Here is a 22,117-nt window from a genome sequence, read left to right on the forward strand (position 1 = left end):
ATTATTATAGCAGCAACAAAATTAAACATAGGACTTCTATCATAGAACTTTTATCATATACTTCTCATGAATAAGTAATAGTTCATCACACAATCGAAGTATAAAGCAAAAACTCTATTAGAAACCCACAAACTATGTTCTCAGTCAATTTTGCAACTACAATTCATCATCTTTTTAGGAAGAGTCGCGTGTCGGAGCCTTTAGGCAAGTCCACATACTCAACCATCATATAGTCTTCTATGATTGCTAACACTCACCTTGTACCCATGAGCAAAACGTTTCAACCAGACACATAGAAAGATAGGGGCTTATAGTTTCGCCTCCCAACATACTCACCTCAAGGGTGATGTCAACAATAATAACTCAAGCCATCTATATTCAACTGGACATATGTGCCTAGATCTTTCCTCACAACATGATGCTTGCCAAAAGAGAAAATAAAAGGAATAGAGAAAAAAACTTTGACTCTTTGCATAGAAGTAAAAGATAGGCCCTTCGCAGAGGGAAGCAGAGGCCATGCGCTTATTTGTCTGCATGCTCAATCCCTTAGTGCAAGAGAACGTCACGTTGTATTCCCCTTAAGATGACAACTTTATTATGCAGTTTGCCGCTTTTATTCTTTGTCATCCAAGTTCGTACAACGCTCAATTTTCTCTTACACTAAATGATCTCACATATTTAGAAGCAATTTTTATTGCCTTTTTGCACCGATGACAACTTACTTGAGGGATCTTGCTCAATCCATAGGTAGGTATGGTGGACACTTGAAAAAATTTGGGTTTAAGGGTTTTTGGATGCACAAGTAGTATCTCTACTTAGTACAAAATTTTTTGCTAGCAAAGATAGGGGGCAAGCATCACATGTTAAAGGATCTATGACGATATGACTTCTATGTGAATATAAACAAACATAAACCATTAAGTTGTCCTCCTTGTCCAACGTCAAAAATTTTGGCATATAATATTTTGATGAGTGCTCACAATCACAAAAGATTTCTAGGATAGTATATCTAAATGTGAATCTTCTCTTCCCTTATTAATTCCTTCATGAGTTGCATCATTGACTAATGCTATGTTTGTCAATCTCTAATAAAATTTTCTACCTATACTTTTCCTTATGTGGTGCCATCACCTACCATAAGATTAGTATATAATGTTTTCATTATTTATTTATTTTCTTCATTTATTTCCTTTCTCTTTTTCTTACTTTATTTCTTTACTTTATTTGCAACATGAAAGTAAAGAGAGCAAAAACTAAAACTAACTTTATTACATAACTTGCATACGATTACTATGATAGATCACTAAGCAAACTTTCAAATAAGAAAGGATTGAACTAAAGTTTATTTCATCTAAAAGCACAAGATTGAACTAAGATAAATAAAATCAAAAATATGGTGGGATGATACGATACCGGGGCACCTCCCTCAAGCTTGGCGGAAGCCAAGGGGAGTGCCCATACCCGATACTCAATTCTCCTTTTGGTGGTGAAGGAGATGATGGTGGTGATGAAGGAGAGATCTTGTCCCTGGAGGAGCTTGAAGAAGCCATGGTAGATGGAGTCTAGCAGAAAACAACAAGGAAAAATAGAAGAGAGGATTTCTCCGTGATACGGTGATCAACAGGTTCGGGAAGTATATATAGATTTTTCTTTATTACAGGACAAGTATATGGAAGAGAAACGGAGTACTGGAGGTGTCCCAGGTGGGCACAACCCACCTGGGCGCGCCAGGCAAGCCTAGCGTGTCCTGGTGTCTTGCGCCCACTAGGGGACGCTTCCTGGGACTTTCTTTATTTCCAAAATTCTAAAATATTCCAAAACTTAAAAATATTTTTTTTAGATTTTTCGGAGTCCGTTTGCTTACCGTATCATGTACCTCCTTATTTTCATGATTCTGGAGTGTTCCGGAAGGACTCTTTTATGTGTTCTTCGGGTGTCAAAGTTTGGATAATATTACTTTCAACATTAATAGGCGTACCTGAGATATAATGCTTTATTCGTTGCCCATTGACAACTTTCAGGTTAGTGCCTTCAAAATTATTTATTTTGATGGCTCCGTACCGGTAAACCTCCTCGATGACATAGGGGCCTTCCCATTTCGAGAGGAGCTTTCCTGCAAAAAATCTAAAATGAGAGGTGTACAAAAGATCATATTCTCCTACTTTAAACTCACGTTTTTGGATTCTTTTGTCATGCCATCTTTTAACCTTTTCTTTGAATAACTTTGCATTCTCATAAGCTTGGGTTCTCCATTCATCTAAGGAGCTAATATCAAATAACCTCTTTTCACCAGCAAGTTTGAAATCATAATTGAGTTCTTTAACTGCCCAATAAGCTTTATGTTCTAACTCAAGAGGTAAATGACAAGCTTTTCCATAAACCATTTTATAAGGAGACATGCCCATAGGATTTTTATAATCTGTTCTATAAGCCCAAAGTGCATCATCTAATTTCTTAGACCAATTCTTCCTGGACCTATTGACAGTCTTTTGCAAAATTACCTTTATTTCTCTATTGCTAAGTTCAACTTGACCACTAGACCGAGGATGATATGGTGATGCAATTCTATGTTAACATCATACTTGGCAAGAATTTTACTGAAAGCACCATGAATAAAGTGTGAACCACCATCGGTCATTAAATATCTAGGGACTCCAAATCTTGGGAAAATAACTTCCTTAAGCATTTTAATAGACGTGTTGTGATCAGCACTACTAGTTGGAATACCTTCTACCCATTTAGTAACATAATCAACTACAACCAAAATATGTGTATACCCATTAGAGGAACGAAAAGGTCCCATGTAATCAAATCCCCAAACATCAAAAGGCTCAACAGCAAGTGAATAATTCATAGGCATTTCTTGACGCTTACCAATGTTACCTATTCTTTGACATCTGTCACAAGAGGAGAAAAACTTACGGGCATCCTTGAAGAGAGTAGGCCAATAAAATCCAGATTGCAATACCTTGTGAGCAGTTCTATCTCCAGCATGATGCCCTCCATTAGCCTCGGAGTAACATTTCCGTAGGATTTGTCCCTGTGCATGCTCAGGTACACAACGTCTAATGATACCATCTACTCCTTCTTTATAAAGATATGGGTCATCCCAAAAGTAATGTCTTAAATCATAGAAGAATTTTTTCTTTTGTTGATATGTGAAGCTAGGTGGCAAATATTTAGCAACAATGTAATTAGCATAGTCAGCATACCAAAGAGTACCATTAGCAACATTTATTGCAGCTAACTGCTCATCAGGAAAACTATCATCAATAGGAAGTGGGTCATCAAGCACATTTTCAAGCCTAGACAAGTTATCAGCTACGGGGTTCTCAGCTCCTTTTCTATCAATGATATGTAAATAAAATTCTTGTAACAAGAGAACCCAATGAATAATTCTAGGTTTAGCATATTTCTTTTCCATAAGATATTTAATAGCAGCATGATCTGTTTGAACAGTTACTTTGGAATAAACAATATAAGGTCTAAACTTATCACAAGCAAACACCACTGCTAAGAATTCTTTTTCAGTAGTAGCATAATTTCTTTGAGCACTGTCTAGAGTTTTACTAGCATAATGAATAACATTCAATTTCTTATCAACTCTTTGTCCTAGAACAACACCAACAACATAATCACTAGCATCACACATAATTTCAAAAGGCAAGTTCCAATCAGGTGGTTAAACAATAGGTGCAGATATTAAGGCTTTCTTGAGTGTTTCAAAGGCTTCTAAATAATCATCATAAAAAAGGAACATCCTTTTGCAAAAGACTAGTGAGAGGCCTGGAATTTTTAGAGAAGTCTTTAATAAACCTCCTATAGAAACCATCATGACCTAGGAAACTACGAATACCTTTGATGTCCTTAGGACATGGCATTTTCTCAATTGCATCAACGTTAGCTTGGTCCACTTCAATACCTATTTCAGAAATTTTATGACCCAAGACAATGCCTTCATTAACCATAAAGTGGCACTTCTCCCAATTCAAGACAAGATTTGTTTGTTCACATCTCTACAGAACTCGCTCAAGATTGCTTAAAAAATCATCAAAAGACTTCCCATAAACGGAAAAGTCATCCATAAAAACTTAACAATCTTTTAACAAAAGTCATAATCATTGCCTAGATATTCTCATAACTATGCGCTCTTCTATCAATTGCTCGGCAGTAATTTGTTCACCCACCGTAATACATGCTATCATGAGAGAAGCCACTAGTGAAACCTACGGCCCACGGGTCTCTTTCTTATTATATTGCATATCTTTTTACATCGCATCTCGTTTACGGTTTTGTAATCTTTACTTTCCAATCTATACAACAAAAATACCAAAAATATTTATCTTAATATCTTTATCAGATCTCACTTTCACAAGTGACCGTGAAGGGATTGACAACCCCTTTATCGCGTTGGTTGCGAGGTTCTTGATTGTTTGTGCAGGTACTAGGTGACTTGCGTGTTATCTCCTACTGGATTGATACCTTGGTTCTCAAAAATTCAGGGAAATACTTACGCTACTTTGCTGCATCACCCTTTCCTCTTCAAGGGAAAACCAACGCATGCTCAAGAGGTAGCAAGAAGGATTTCTGGCGCCGTTGCCGGGGAGATCTATGCTCACGTCAAGACATACCAAGTACCCATCATAAACTCTTCTCCCTCGCATTACATTATTTGCCATTCGCCTCTCATTTTCCTATCCCCCACTTCACAAAATTTGCCTTTTCTTCGCCCCTCTTCCGTTTGTCCTTCTGTTTACTCGTGTACCATGTGCCTTTTATTTGCTTACATCTTTGCTAGCTAAAAATCTATTGATATGGATCCTCATACTCTTGCTAATCTTTTTAAAAGATCCAATTATGATGAACCAATTGCTAGTGAGTTGAGTGCACTAGATTATCTTTATGAGGTTTTGCTTGAAATTCGTGAATCTGAAAATTGTGATGAAGTGCTTTAGGAAGTGATTCACGATAGATCTTTGAATAAAAAGCATGATTGCAATGATGTTATTATAAATTCTATTAACGTCAATTGTGCTAATAATATGTAAAACCCTAAGCTTGGGGGTGCTAGTTTCGCTATGACTACTATTTGTTGCAAAGATCATGATTGGGGTGATTCTTATTTTGATCTTGAAAATTTATTTAAGCCCCATGATGAATATGAGATTGATAATAGTGTTTGCAATATTATTGAAAGTGGGTTTGGAAGTGTGTCAACTTTATATCCCACATATTTGGAGAATGTTCAATCTTATGAAATTTTTGATAAAGGTGGGTTTGGAGAGGTCATGACTTTAGTTAATGTTATTCCCACTATTTTGGAAGAGTGTCAACTTTGCATGCATGTGGATCGTGTTGAAAAAATATTTTATGTGATAGCTATATTGTTGAATTTTATTATGATCCTACATATAATTATTATGAGAGAAGAAAATATGGTTGTAGAAATTTTTGTGTCACTAAATTACCTCTCGTTGTGTTGAGATAACTATTGTTTCTTTCTCCTTCCTTGCATATGCTAGATCTAGCTTGTCTTGATAATTTATTTTCTTATAAAATTCCTATTAATAGGAAGTATGTTAGACTTAGATGTGATTCTCATATACTACATGATGCTCTCTTTGTGTTTCAATTGCTATCTTTCATGTGAGCGTCATTAAAATTATCGATGCCTAGCTAGGGGCGTTAAACGATAGCGCTTGTTGGGAGGCAGCCCAATTTTATTTTTGTTCTTTACTTTTTGTTCCTGTTAATAAATAATTTATCTAGCATCTTTTATGATTGTGTTTTTTATGTTTTAATTAGTGTTTGTGCCAATTAAAGCCTTTAGGATCTTCTTGGGTGATTGTTGTTTGAGCTTGCTGAAAAAAACAGAAAGTATGCGCTCACGAAAATAATTTTCATTTTTTACCAGAGAGCGATAAAATACCAATTAAAACTGCAGTAGATCAATATACAAATTATTTAGGAGGTCCTAATTTTCCAAAAAATTTGGAGTAAGAGAAGTATTCAAAACCTCCAGATTACTACAGACTGTTCTGTTTTGACAGATTCTGTTTTTCATGTGTTGTTTGCTTATTTTGATGAATCTATGGGTAGCATCGGGGGGTATGAACCATAGAGAAGTTGGAATACAGTATGTTTAACACCAATATAAATAAATAATTATTTAATTACAGTACACTAAAGCGATGGTTTGCTTTCTTATACTAACGGAGCTCATGAGATTTTCTGTTGAGTTTTGTGTTGTGAAGTATTCAAGTTTTGGGGTAAATATTTCATGGATTTTGGAACAAGGAGTGGCAAGAGCCTAAGCTTGGGGATGACCAAGGCACCCCAAGGTAAAATTCAAGTACAAACAAAATCCTAAGCTTGGGGATGCCCTGAAAGGCATCCCCTCTTTCGTCTTCGTCTATCGGTAACTTTACTTGAGGCTATATTTTTATTCACCACATGATATGTGTTTTGCTTGGAGCGTCTTGTATGATTTGAGTCTTTACTTTTTGGTTTACCATAATCATCCTTGCTGTACACACCTTTTGGGAGAGACGCACATGATTCGGAATTTATTAGAATACTCTGTGTGCTTCACTTATATCTTTTGAGCTAGATAATTTTGCTCTAGCGCTTCGCTTATATCTTTTTAGAGCACGGTGGTGGTTTTATTTAATAGAAATTATCGATCTCTCATGCTTCACTTATATTATTTTGAGAGTCTTTTAGAACATCATGGTAATTTGCTTTGGTTATAAAATTAGTCCTAATATGATGGGCATTCAAGATGGGTATTATAAAAACTTTCATATAGAGTGCATTATGAGAATTTTGATACTTCATAATTGTTTTGAGATATAAAGATGGTGATATTAGAGTCGTGCTAGTTGAGTAATTGTGAAATTGAGAAATACTTGTGTTGAGGTTTGCAAGTCAAGTAGCATGCACGTATGGTAACCGTCGTGTGACAAATTTGAAGCATGAGGTGTTTCTTTGATTGCCTTCCTTATGAGTGGCGGTGGGGGACGAGCGATGGTCTTTTCCTACCAATCTATCCCCCTAGGAGCATGCGCGTAGTGCTTGGTTTTGATAACTTCTAGATTTTTGCAATAAGTATGTGAGTTCTTTATGACTACTGTTGAGTCCATGGATTATACACACTCTCACCCTTCCACCATTGCTAGCCTCTCTTGTGCCGCGCAACTTTCGCCGGTACCATAAACCCATCATTTACCTTCCTCAAAACAGCCACCATACCTACCTATTATGGCATTTTCATAGCCATTCCGAGATATATTGCCATGCAAATTTCCACTGTTCCGTTTATTATGACACGCTCCATCATAGTCATATTGCTTTGCATGATCATGTAGTTGACATCGTATTTGTGGCATGACCACCATTCAAAAAAATCATACATGTCACTCTTGATTTATTGCACATCCCGGTACACCGCCGGAGGCATTCACATAGAGTCATATTTTGTTCTAAGTATCGACTTGTAATTCTTGAGTTGTAAGTAAACAAAAGTGTGATGATCTTCATTATTAGAGCATTGTCCCATGTGAGGAAAGGATGATGGAGGCTATGATTCCCCCACAAGTCGGGATAAGACTTCGGGCGAAAAATAAAAAAAGAGGCCATAAAAAAAGGAGAAGGCCCAAACAAAAAAATGAGAAAAAAAGAGAGAAGGGGCAATGTTACTATCACTTTTCCACACTTGTGCTTGAAAGTAGCACCATGATCTTAATGATATAGAGTCTCTTATGTTGTCACTTTCATATACTAGTGGGAATTTTTCATTATAGAACTTGGCTTGTATATTCCAATGATGGGCTTCCTCAAATTGCCCTAGGTCTTCGTGAGCAAGCAAGTTGAATGCACACCCACTTAGTTTCTTTTGTTGAGCTTTCATACACTTATAGCTCTAGTGCATCCGTTGCATGGCAATTCCTACTCACTCACATTGATATCTATTGATGGGAATCTCGATAGCCCATTGATACGCCTAGTTGATGTGAGACTATCTTCCTCCTTTTTGTCTTCTCCACAACCACCATTCTATTCCACCTATAGTGTTATGTCCATGGCTCACGCTCATATATTGCGTGAAAGTTGAAAAAGTTTGAGAATGCTAAAGTATGAAACAATTTCTTGGCTTGTCATCGGGGTTGTGCATGATTGGAGCATTTTCTGTGACGAAAATGAAGCATAGCCAAACTATATGATTTTGTAGGGATGAGCTTTCTTTGGCTATGTTATTTTGAGGAGACATAATTGCTTGGTTAGTATGCTTGAAGTATTATTATATTTATGTCAATATTAAACTTTTGTCTTGAATCTTTCGGATCTGAACATTCATGCCACAATAAAGAAAATTACATTGAAAATTATGTTAGGTAGCATTCCACATCAAAAATTATGTTTTTATCATTTACCTACTCGAGGACGAGCAAGAATTAAGCTTGGGGATGCTTGATACGTCTCCAACGTATCTATAATTTTTTATTGTTCCATGTTATTATATTATTTGTTTTGTATGTTTAATGGTCTTTAATATGCTCTTTTATATTATTTTTGGGACTAACCTATTAACCGGAGGCCCAGTGCCAGTTTCTGTTTTTTTGCCTATTTCAGTGTTTCGTAGAAAAGGAATATCAAACGGAACGAAACCTTCACGAGTATCTTTCTTGGAACAAACACAAACCAGGAGACTTGGAGTAGAAGTCTGGAACTCTGTGAGGCGTCCACAAGATAGGAGGGCGCGCCCAGGGGGGTAGGCGCGCCCCCACCCTCGTGGCCCCCATGGAGCTCCACCGATGTACTTCTTTCGCCTATATATACTCTTATACCCTAAAAACATCAGGGGGAACCACGAAACCACTTTTCCACTGCCGCAACCTTCTGTACCCGTGAGATCCCATCTTGGGGCCTTTTCCGGCGATGTGCCGGAGGGGGATTTGATCACGGAGGGCTTCTACATCAACACCATAGCCTCTCCGATGATGTGTGAGTAGTTTACCACAGACCTTCGGGTCCATAGTTATTAGCTAGATGGCTTATTCTCTCTCTTTGGTTCCCAATACAAAGTTCTCCTCAATGTTCTTGGAGATCTATTCGATGTAATACTTTTTGCGGTGTGTTTGCCGAGATCCGATGAATTGTGGATTTATGATCAAGTTTATCTATGAATAATATTTGGTTCTTCTCTTAATTCTTATATGCATGATTTGATATCTTTGCAAGTCTCTTCGAATTATCGGTTTAGTTTGGCCTACTATATTGATCTTTCTTGCAATGGGAGAAGTGCTTAGCTTTGGGTTCAATCTTGTGGTGTCCTTTCCCAGTGACAGTAGGGGCAGCAAGGCACATATTGTATTGTTGCCATCGAGGAAAAAAAGATGGGGTTTATATCATATTGCTTGAGTTTGTCCCTCTACATCATGTGATCTTGCCTAATGCGTTACTCTGTTCTTATGAACTTAATACTCTAGATGCATGCTAGATAGCGGTCGATGTGTGGAGTAATAGTAGTAGATGCAGAATCGTTTCGCTCTACTTACACGGAGTGATGCCTATGTTCATAATCATTGCCTAGATATTCTCATAACTATGCGCTCTTCTATCAATTGCTCGGCAGTAATTTGTTCACCTACCGTAATACATGCTATCATGAGAGAAGCCACTAGTGAAACCTATGCCCCCCGGGTCTCTTTCTTATTATATTGCATCTCTTTTTATATCGCATCTCATTTACTATTTTGCAATCTTTACTTTCCAATCTATACAACAAAAATACCAAAAATATTTATCTTACTATCTTTATCATATCTCAGTTTCGCAAGTGACCGTGAAGGGATTGACAACCCGTTTATCGCGTTGGTTGCGAGGTTCTTGATTGTTTGTGCAGGTACTAGGTGACTTGCGTGTTATCTCCTACCGGATTGATGCCTTGGTTCTCAAAAACTGAGGGAAATACTTACGCTACTTTGCTGCATCACCCTTTCCTCTTCAAGGGAAAACCAACGCATGCTCAAGAGGTAGCAAAGATACCCCGAACATACCCCTCAAAGATTGTTTCCATAGTAACAAGTGACAATAAATTTCAAAACACTATATAAATGTTTCCTTACCAAAATCCACTTACCAAAGGCGCTTCACTCCCCGGCAACGGTGCCAGAAAATAGCCTGGATGACCCACAAGTATAGGGGATCAATTGTAGCTCTTTTCGATAAGTAAGAGTGTCGAACCCAACGAGGAGCAGAAGGAAATGACAAGTAGTTTTCAGTAAGGTGATGTCTGCAAGTGCTGAAATTATAAGTAGCGAGTAGTTTGATAGCAAGATAATTTGTAACGAGCAAGTAACGATAATAGTGACAAGTATGCAGCAAGGTAGCCCAACACTTTTGAGGCAAAGGACAGCCAAAACGGTATCTTATAATAACCAAAGCGTTCTTGAGGGTACACAGGAATTTCATCTAGTCACTTTCGTCATGTTGGTTTGATTTGTCTTCTCTACTTTGATAATTTGATATCTGGGTGGATCGGTGCTTAGGTGCTGTTCTTACTTGAACAAGCGTCCTAGTTATGATTAACCCTCCCGCAAGCATCCACAACTACGAGAAAAGTATTAAGAATAAATTCTAACCATAGCATTAAACTCTAGGATCCAATCGGTCCCTTACGAAATAGTGCATAAATTGGGGTTCAAGTTTCTGTCACTCTCACAACCCACCATCTATTTACTACTCCACAATGCATTCCCCTAGGCCCAAATATGGTGAAGTGTCATGTAGTCAATGTTCACATGACACCACTAAGGGAATCACAACATACATACTATCAAAATATCGAGCACATATCAAATTCACATGATTACTTGCAACATGATTTCTCCCGTGACCTCAAGAACAAAAGTAACTACTCACAAATAATAATCATGCTCAAGATTAGAGGGGTATTAATATGCATAATGGATCTGAACATATAATCTTCCACCAAATAAACCATATAGTAATCAACTACAAGATGTAATCAACACTACTAGTCACCCCCTAGCAACAATCTATAGTTCCGGTAAAAAGATTGAATACAAGAGATGAACTATGGTTTGAGAGGAGATGGTGTTGTTGAAGATGTTGATGGAGATTGCCCTCCCCGAGATGGGAGAGTTGTTTGTGATGACGATGGTTTCCCCCTCCAGGAGGGAAGTTCCCCCGGTGGAATCGCTCCGCCGGAGGGCAAAAGTGCTCCTGCCCAAGTTCCGCCTCGAGGCGGCGGCACTTAGTCCCGAAAGTCCTCCTCTTATTTTTTTCTAGGTCAAAACCACTTATATACCAAAAAGATGGGCACCGGAAGTGGGCCGACGAGGCCACAACCGACCAAGGCGCGTTAGGGCGGCCTGGTGCACCCATGTGGGTTGTGCCCACCTGGTGGCCCCTCTGGTGTTTATTGACCCCAATATTTCTTAAATAATCCATAAAAAATCTCCGTAAAGTTTCAGCCCATTTGGAGTTGTGCATAATAGGTGGCCTCACATAGCTTTTCCAGGTCCAGATTTCTAGCTGCCGGAATTCTCCCTCTTGGTGTGTTCCAGTAAGTGCATTTAGTGCCCCTTAGTGATTTTGGTGTATTGAAGACTTATAGGTTAAGGGACTAATGTGTTTACGAGTGTACACAGGTCTATAAGTCTATGAGGAGTTTTATATTTACAGAAAAAGTCGACCCCTAAAAATGAAGTTCTTTGACTGAAGACTTTGAAAGTGAAGAAATTGGTGTGACCTTTGAAGACTTGGCATTCATTCGAGGAACATGAAGCGTGGAGACTTTTGTTTTCGTAGTTTCATTTTCTCTTTCTTGAGTCATAGGAAACATCGTACTGTCAAAAGGGGGTCGAGGAAATACTAAGGAAAAATTTCCATGTGATGCTCAACTCAAAATCCTACACCTACCAATCCCTTCGAGTGAAGCCATTGGAAATCTCATACAATTCAGTCATATTCTTCAGTGACAGAGACGAAGTTCTTCTGGTCTTTGAGGAATTTGTTCTGACTGAGGAGTTAGGAATTCGCCAGTGCGGATTGCCTACATAGTGAGGAACATGTAGCCCTGAGGAATTTGATACTCAAATTTCCGACCGTTGTTGTGCTATGCGCCAGCTGTCCCAAAATATCTACCCACCTAACGGTCATATCATTGAAGGGCATTTATGTCTTATCATGTCGGGCTGCTCCCTAGGCTATAAATAGCCGCCCCCTACAACCACTAGCTGGTTGGCTGCTCCGAGAGAAACTGACACTTGTCATTTGAGAGCATCCCATCCTCCGAGGACTTTGAGCGAAAATCATCAAGTGAGGAAAACCCAAACCCAAACACCTACAAACCCAAAGTGATTGAGCATCATTGAAGAGATTGATCCTGTGTGGATCCGACGCTTGTTACCTTTGAAGATTGTGCTTCTTCCAGACGGTTAGGCGTCATGGTCTAGAGCATCCAAGAGGAGTTGTGGATCGCCGAGTGACCAAGTTTGTGAAGGTTCGGAAGTCACCTGAAGACTTACCACGAGTGATTGGGTGAGGTCTGTGTGACCTTAGCTCAAGGAGAATACGGTGAGGACTGTGTGTCCTCGGGTTTAAATACCTAGCCGCTCCAACCAGATGTACAACTGAGACAGCAGTTGGAACTGGTCTACCAAATCATTGTCTTCACCAAGCTCACTGGTTCTATTTCCTCAACTCTTTCATTTCCTCATAACTGTATTGGGTGTTGTTCGTATCTGTGTTTGAAGACTTTGACTGAAGACTTTCTCAATTTCCTCAGTTCAATTTCTTCAGTCTGTTTGTCTTCATCCTGTGTTATCATGTGTTTACGCTTTCTGTACTCTGTGCTTGTCTTCATTTCATCATGATTACTATGCTTGTGTTCTGTTATATTTACTTTTGAGTACTTATTCCGCTGCTAGTAGTTCTTCGCTAAGGAATTTCCTCACCTGCAAATTCCTCAGTGAAGAATTCATAAAAACCGCCTATTCACCCCCCCCCTCTAGTCGATATAACGCACTTTCAGTTCCTTGCAAATTATTAGAGAAAAGGCATTAGAATTACTCTAAAAAGCATTATTATGGATAAAAACATTATAAATAACAGCAAGAAAAACATGATGCAAAATGGATGTATCACCGAGAGGGAACAATGCATGTTTGATGATGAATAGGAGATAGCTTCCTCTTACGGCATTCAATTTTTTTCTACCTTTAACGTGCACTAATACAACTGTCATGTGAAAAATTGGAAAATTCTAGGGGTCATATGACCTTTTAAAGACATTTAAGTGATTTTCTAGCCATTTAATGACCGTAATTCAAATTTGAACTACATCTACGTGCAATGGCTAACCATAACGGTTTGAAAAATCATATTTTTGAGTGCTTGTGTGCGAGTTAAAAAATCATCAGATGATGTAAATATCTGGTGTTCAAAAAAGAAATTATAAAGATCTAGCAAGACAACCGGCGCCCACACGATTGTCACTCTATTTTGTGCCTCGAGGTTTGGAAGGTGAGTGGCGGGGGTTATTAATCAAACATGGTTCTATATTGCAAACCGTCAACTATTAAGTTCACACACGAATTTTGCTGCGGGAATCGTGTGCCATTCAAACCACGATACTCATAAATTCTGGCGACCGGCGTGTGTACTGTTCCCATCGATCTAGATTCCGGCCGCCAATAAACACTACCTTTCTCACGTCGTCTTGCCCGCATTCTCATCTACATCCTCCCCTCGCTCGCCCTCTCTATCTCTCTCTCTCAAATCTCTGTCATGGCGCCGCCGGTCTGCCCACGCGTCGACGAGGAGTCGCCACCCCCCTAGGACGCTCAGTCGAAGAGCAGTGACGAGGAGGACCCCTACAGCCGCCGAACAAGGTTGCGCCGGACCCCCCAACTTTGGATTAGTTTTGGGGCCAGTACAATCTTTGTCTGTGGAAGTCGCTACCGCCAGCTGAGAAAGCCAGGCAAGTGGCGTTCAAGAAGGAGATGGCGGAGAAGGAAGCCAGGTACCAGGTGGACTGTGAAACCCATGATGCCGCCTGGAAAAAGGAGGCGGTGGAGCTTTGGGGGCGGGCGCGTCGTCTTGAGGAGGAGGTGTATGAAGACGGGTACTTCATGAGGAAGGTCAAAGGCGCTAGGCGCCTCATCGCTGCATGGAGGTGGGCCGATAAGCTCCAGCGTGCCACCGACGAGGAGCTATGGTGAGCGCCCAACGAAATGGCAAGATCGTTCGCGCTCATCCGCCAGCAAGAGGCAGATCGGTACATCAAGCGCTGCGAGGTGGAGGAGGCGAAGTACTGCCTCCGCGCTGGGAAGACGTCGCGCACCAGGGAGCTGCTAGCAAGGGGCTGCCGGAATACTGCCCCCAGGAGGGATTATTAGTTTTAGTATTGTTTGTTTTCAATTTTATGCACTGTACCTAGTAGTTAAGTATCATCACATATATGTGATGATATTATATATATTATGTGATGAACTAATGAACAATTAATATATATATACATATATTATGAACTCCATTTTCTATCTATTTTGTATACTAATTTGTATCTAGCTGTTATCATCCACATATACAGAATGGAAAGCGTATATACTAAAGGAAATATGCCCTAGAGGCAATAATAAAGTTGTTATTTATATTTCCTTATATCATGATAAATGTTTATTATTCATGCTGGAATTGTATTAACCGGAAACTTGATTATGTGTCGATACATATACAAAACATCGTGTCCCAAGTAAGCCTCTACTACTAGCTCGGTGATCAAAGATGGTTAAGTTTCCTAACCATAGACATGTGTTGTCATTTGATGAACGGGATCACATCATTAGAGAATGATATGATGGACAAAACCCATCCATTAGCTTAGCATAATGATCGTTAAGTTTTATTGCTATTGCTTTCTTCATGACTTATACATATTCCTCTGACTATGAGATTATGCAACTCCCGCATACCGGAGGAACACCTTGTGTGCTATCAACGTCAGAACGTAACTAGCTGATTATAAAGAAGCTCTACAGGTGTCTCCGAAGGTGTTTGTTGGGTTGGCATAGATCAAGATTAGGATTTGTCACTCCGAGTATCGAAGAGGTATCTCTGGGCCCTCTCGGTAATGCACATCACTATAAGCCTTGCAAGCAATGTGACTAATGAGTTAGTTGTAGGATGATGTATTGCATAACGAGTAAAGAGACTTTCCGGTAATGAGATTGAACTAGGTATGATGATACCGATGATCGAATCTCGGGCAAGTAACATACCGATGACAAAGGGAATAACATATGTTGTTATTGCGGTTTGACCGATAAAGATCTTCGTATAATATGTAGGAACCAATATGAGCATCCAGGTTCTGCTATTGGTTATTGACTAGAGATGTGTCTCGGTCATGTCTACGTAGTTCTCGAGCCCGTAGGGTCCGCACGCTTAACGTTCGATGACGATTTGTATTATGAGTTATGTGTTTTTGGTGACCGAAGTTTGTTAGGAGTCCCTGATGAGATCACGGACATGACGAGGAGTATCAAAATGGTCGAGAGGTAAATATTGATATATTGGAAGGTAGTATTCGGACACCGGAAGGGTTCCGGGGTGTATCGGGTACATACCGGAGTACCGGAGGGGTTACCGGAACCCCCCGGTGGAAGATATGGAGCCATATGGGCCATAGGAGGGAGGCTAACTAGCCCACAAGGGGCTGGTGCACCCCCCACAAGGGAGGAGGCCGAATTGGAAAAAAGGGGGGGTCAAATCCTACTAGGACTGGAGTCCTAGTAGGACTCCCCTCTCCTTAGCACGCCCCTTGTGGCCTGCCTCCTCCCCTCCTCCTTTATATACGGGGCAGGGGCACCCCAAAGCACATCAATTGTTCTCTTAGCCATGTGCGGTGCCCCCCTCCACAGTTTACTCCTCCGGTCATAGCATCGTAGTGCTTAGGCGAAGCCCTGCGCGGATCACATCACCATCACCGTCACCATGCTGTCATGATGACGAAACTCTCCCTCGGCCCTCTGCTGGATCAAGAGTTCGAGGGACGTCATCGAGCTGAAGGTGTGCTGAACACAGAGATGCCGTACGTTCGGTACTTGGATCGGTTGGATCGTGAAGACGTTCGACTGCATCAACCGCGTTAACCTAATGCTTCCGCTTTCAGTGTACGAGGGTACGTGGACACACTCTCCCCATCTTCTTTTTATGCATCTCCTAGATAGATCTTGCGTGATTGTAGGATTTTTTTGAAATTGCATGCTACGTTCCCCAACATATACACACATTGAAACATAACATATAAGAACGGAAAACAGAGTACACACATTGAAAGAGAGCAATAAACAGAGCAATATTATGATTGTTGTGAATACATAGCTATCCATGTCGAAACGACTCAACAAAATAAAACGCGTCCATGAGACCATGACCAGCAGCCCTTGCCTACGGTAGCTCTTGGCTTTGCCTGAACTCGTGCAGGCATTTGTCCAAGCGGTCGACTCGCTCGCGGTACATCTGGAGCGCGATCTCGAGCTCCAAGTTGGCTATTTTATCAGAGATCACCAAGTCGAGGATGCGACGGCCATGTTCCTCTACTACGCCCAGGTGGACACCTAGGCCAAGGAGGCGGTCGAGCCTACCGACCAGTGCGTCGGCATCGAGCGGGCCACGGACAAGGCGAATGGCGCGACCCATGCGAACGGCGCGGCGGGCGTCCGGTGCAAGTACGGCGCGACCGGCCTCTGGTGCAAGTACGGCGCAGAGGGCCTCTGCCCACTCCTGGCGGGGAATGGGGGTACTGACGAGATGTGTACCCAGTTGTGATGCCTTGTCGACAGCAGGCAAGCACCGATGGATCTGCTCTTGTTGTGCGATGCGCCGCGCCTCTCGCTCTGCGATGCTCCAATGGTCTCGCCGTGCGGCGAGCCGTAGCCTATGAGCGCGGACGCGCCTAGCTTGCTATGCGGCGCACCATCGATCGTGTTCTTTGGCGAGCTGCAGCCTCTCGGCGCTGACATGCCTATCTTGATCTGCGGCGATGACACGCATCACGGAGTCATCCATCGCATTGCTGGGATCCTCCTCAGCCTCGATGGGCCGTGGCACCTTCTTGTTTTCCTCGTCGACGAGGTTGATGGCAGAGGCGGCACTTTGCTAGGTTGCATGCTTGGAAAAGGTGGATGTGCTACAGGCTGCGCTTGTTGCCTCCGTGTGTCGCGCGCCGCCTAGGTTATGCGCAATATCGCTGGGTGGCGGGAAACAGGTGAGGAAATGGCGGGAAACGGTGGTGTGTTCATAAAATGCCATCAATTAATGGAAACTTAGCATAGAAGGAACATCGAGCTAGCACAAGAAGTAGATGATGATCAAATGATCGTTTATGCTAGTTAATTATGCATGTAATAGTTTACTCTGGTGTGTGGAAATATCATGTGTGTACTAGCCACCTATGTAATTGGATGTTTGTCGCGTATTACACACATCTTGTTTATGTGAAACGTTTCTATTCTCTTGGCTCAACACAAATAGTTTATCGCAATGAACCGTATGCCGTATATCCCACACACCTTGATCTGGCTGACCATTTCTTTTGTGTTGCCTAATCACAAACAGTTCATCCAAGTGAACTGTATGTCGTATATCACACACACCTTCATCTGGATGCCCGTTTCTGATGTTCCGCCTCACCACAAACAATTCATCCGAGTGAACTGTATGTCATATACCGCACACGCCTTCATCTGGTTGCCTGTTTTTGTTCTTCTTCCTAATCGCAAGCAATTAATTGAACTAAACTGTATGCCCTGCATCGCACATGCAACTAATATCAGAACCGTGTTTGATGGCTCCGCCATCGCAAACGTTTTGCATCTTTTTGACGGGTTTTTTACATCAATGTTTGCTATTAATGCATCACACACAGATTCGTCAAAGGGTCTCTGATCATAGTGTCGCATCAATAGCATCCTTCAGTAGTGAGCATACGTAAAATTCTTGGGAGTACCATCATACGCGTACCTGCAGTTAAAAATGCCAGGCCAAATGGTGCCATCATGGCCTGCGGAAGTCTAGAAAGAGTGTTTGAGGCAGAGGTCACGAGTGTAGAGCTCGCCGAAGCCGCTTTAGTCTCAGCGGAGCTCGAACGGATCAAGTGAAACATGGATGCCTCAATAACGGAGCTCTGAGAAAATCCAAGGCCATGATTGGTTTTCCAATCGTCCAAAGACACGGAAAAATTCTAGGTACACCCAGAAGACACCGAGAAAACAATGACAATCGAACGAACACGAAGCAGAGCTCCTGGCCTTCCTTTGACCAAACTAGAACATATTTGCCTAGAAACCCCCAGATATGCCAGGGGTGCCAGCCAAAAAGGTAGAACATTGCATGAATGTCCGCAAGGACGCACACTGCAAAATCTTCTCTATTTCACTTGTGTCACGTAAAACCGTTTTTCGTCACCAAAAATGGTATGGTGACTTTTTCGGCCGTCACCCACACCGTCACTAAAGCACTATCATGGAAAATGAAAACTTGACGGTACCACTTCAGCCGTCACGCAAGATCGTTTCTTAGGTGACAAACCAAATTTTGTCACTAATGGCCATTTTTGGTGATGGCCCAGAATATCACCTATGATAGGCCAACCTATCGCTAATATGTCTCCAATGTATCTATAATTTATGAAGTATTCATGCTATATTTACTTGAATTCTACATGGTTTTGGTGCACATTTATATTATTTTTATGGACTAACATATTAATCTAGTGACAAGTGCTAGTTGTTAGGGCATGTCTCTCTCTAAGTGGTTTTGGTGATTGATGACAGTACTTTTGCGGACTAATCATGTGCATTGAGCATTTCAGATATTCATTCATTGACACGAGACGATTCTTTCCCATTGGTGTTTAAGGAGAAGACAGTGTGTTTCCTTCGTTTCAGTTGTGGTGGTCTTGAGTCGTAGGAAACACCATACTATCAAGAGGGGGTCCGTATCGAAAAGGTTAGGGTGGAATCAACACGTACACGTCTCCTTTGCACCCCAACTCTTTCCCGCATCTTTGGAGGATCCTTCGTTGTCTCGCAAGTGGGCTTGATAGTGATCCAGCAGTAGTACCGCGGCGCCGAGCGGTAGTACCGCCCAGAGCCACATGCGGCAGTACCGTTGTACATCAGTGGTAGTACCACCCCGGGGCTCTCGGCTGTAGTACCACTTCGGTGTCGTTCTATTACCGGCTTGATTCAAGAGCATCGCTTCTCGTGTCGTGTTGTGCGGCAATAGGAGCGGCAGTAGTGGTGGTAGTACCGCTCACGAGCGGTAGTACAGCCCCTACCACCGCTGCTAGTGCCGCTAGGGCTCTCGCTCTCATTCCCCTTCCCCTCTAAGGCCCATGCTCTCACTCTTCATGATAGTACCGCTGGGGCTCGCGGTAGTACCGCTGCCCCCAAGTGGTAGTACCGCTCTCATGAGCGGTAGTACCGCTCTGTGCGGGCTGAGGAGGGGATAACAGTTGGATTGGCTCCCCCACTATAAAAGAGGTCTTATTCCCCAAGAAGACCTACCTCTTTTCCCCCAAGCTCCATTGTTGCTCCAAATCTCATTTTTGCCCGATCTCTCTCCCTAGCCAATCAAACTTATTGATTTTCTAGGGATTGGTTGAGAAGGCCCGGATCTACACTTTCACCAAGAGAAATTTGATTCCCCCCACTAGTCCCTTGCGGATCTTGTTACTCTTGGGTGTTTGAGCACCCTAGACGGTTGAGGTCACCTCGGAGCCACATTCCATTGTGGTAAAGCTCCGTGGTTTCGTTGGGAGCCTCCAATAAAGTTGTGGAGATAGCCCCAACCTTGTTTGTAAAGGTTCGGTTGTCGCCTTCAAAGGCACCATTAGTGGAATCACGGCATCTCGCATTGTGTGAGGGCATGAGGAGAATACGGTGGCCCTAGTGGCTTCTTGGGGAGCATTGTGCCTCCACACCGCTCCAACGAAGATGTACTTCCCCTAAAGGGAAGGAACTTCGGTAACACATCCTCATCTCCACCGGCTCCACTTGTGGTTATCTCTTCCCTTTACTTTGTGCAAGCTATTGTTGTTTTTATCTTTTGCTTGAACTTGTTGTTGTTGTTTGCATCATATAGGGTGTTCACATAGTTGCACATCTAGATAACCTATTTGTTGCTAAACCTAATTTGTTAAGAAAATATAAAAATTGGTAGTTGCCTATTCACCCCCCCCCCCTCTAGTCAACCATATCAATCCTTTCAATTGGTATCAGAGCTTCGTGTCTTTATTAAGGATTTCACCACCCGAAGAGTATGGTTGACACCGTGGAGGATGTGCCCGAGGCCGTGGAGTTGACTTCAATCACTCGAGATGACTTAAATGAAGCTATCACTTCACTTAAGACATCTATGACAGCCGAAGTCAAGTCCATGCTTAAATAATTATTTGAGGGGATGAAATCCACTCCCGATCCCTTGCTTGTGGTTAATCCCACGTCATCGGAGTCAGAGGCCAACTCTGCCAAGGAAGCGGCTAATGGTACTCATGTTCCTTTCCCTCATGACAAGAATGGGACGGGAACCTTTGCCTCGGTTCCCCCTCCCTCGGTCTATGGATGACCGGTCCCCACAACTCACATTAATATTCATGGTCCTCCTCCCAAGCTTGTTAAGGGTGATTTTGCTAGTTGGGTCTTCCGCGTTAAGTCTCATTTGAATCATTGCTCTAATAACCTTTGGAGAATCATTGAGCAAGGCTTCTACCCGCATGATCCAAACAACTTCACCCCAGGAGAAGAAGTGGACAATCAATACAATCACTCCGCATTGTTCATCCTTCGAAGCGGTCCCTCCCAAAGACCTAGCACACCTACGTCCTTTCACTCGTGCAAAGGATTGTTGGGAGCACATTGCTTCTATGTACAAGGGGAGCTCAAGCATCCAACGGTCCAACTTTGAAGTGGTCCTTGATGAGGCCGATGAATTTGTGATGCTTGAAGACGAGGATGCACGTGATCTTTACCAGAGGGTGACTACTCTTGTGGTTGCTCTCCAAGAGCATGTAAGCAAGGATACGGATGACACTTGGATCAAGCGCAAGTTCCACAAGTCCATCAGGCCATTCTACAAGGCCATGTCTTCTGTGATTCGACAAAGGCCAAACTTCCACACCTTAACCTCAAGTGAAGTGTTGGATGAGTTTATTGCCATGAACATCATTAACAAGAATGCCGACAATGCTCTTTCTTGTGTCCGGTCAAAGAAAAGCACTCCCACCCTTGCTTTGAAGGCAAGGCCATCCCGGAAGAAGAAGAAGAAGAAGAGGAGTGTGGACCCGTAGACACCAACTATGCTTATCATGAGCACATGGCTCTTGCGTCAAGGCAATTTTGGAGCAACAAGACAAACTCAAGGCCCAACTTCACCAAGAACAACTTAAGTGGGTCAAATATCAAGCAACGTGTAAGAACTCGCTGCAATTGTGGCAATATGAGTCACTTTTTGGTGGATTGCCCCTACAAGAAGAGGGAAGACAATGGTGGCAAGCTCATTCGCAAAGATAAAGCCAAGTCCTTCCCTAGCAAGAACAACTTCACTAAGAAGACTCCTCCAAAGGGCTTGGTGGCACATGAATAGTACCCCTCCGATGATGAGGAGGAAGATACAAGTGCAGAAGGAATGGCAATGGCAATCATTGCCATTGCTACATCTTCTCCCTCCAAGGTGTCTCTCTTCGGCGCCCCCAATGAAAACACCATTGCCAAGTGTCTCATGGCCAAAGGTATCAACAAGGTAACTCCTAACATCAAAACCACCATCATTACTACTCCTTCATTGTTAGATTGTGTAGATGATAGTGAGGTGGAGAAAGTTGATGAGAATGAGTTCACCAAGTTTGTGAGCAAGCTCAAGGGTGAGTCCAAGAAGCACTTCGTTGCTCTCTTAGAACAACTTGGTGAAGCCAATGATATCATTGAGTCGCATGAGGATACTATCTCCAAGTTGGAGGGGCATAGCCGTGACTATGCCGATGAGATTGCAGATATTTCCATTGCTCTAGAGGAAGAGCAAGATC

Source organism: Triticum urartu, chromosome 6A, assembly GCF_056163025.1.
Source record: "Triticum urartu cultivar PI428250 chromosome 6A, HENAU_Tu73, whole genome shotgun sequence".
NCBI lineage: Eukaryota > Viridiplantae > Streptophyta > Magnoliopsida > Poales > Poaceae > Triticum > Triticum urartu.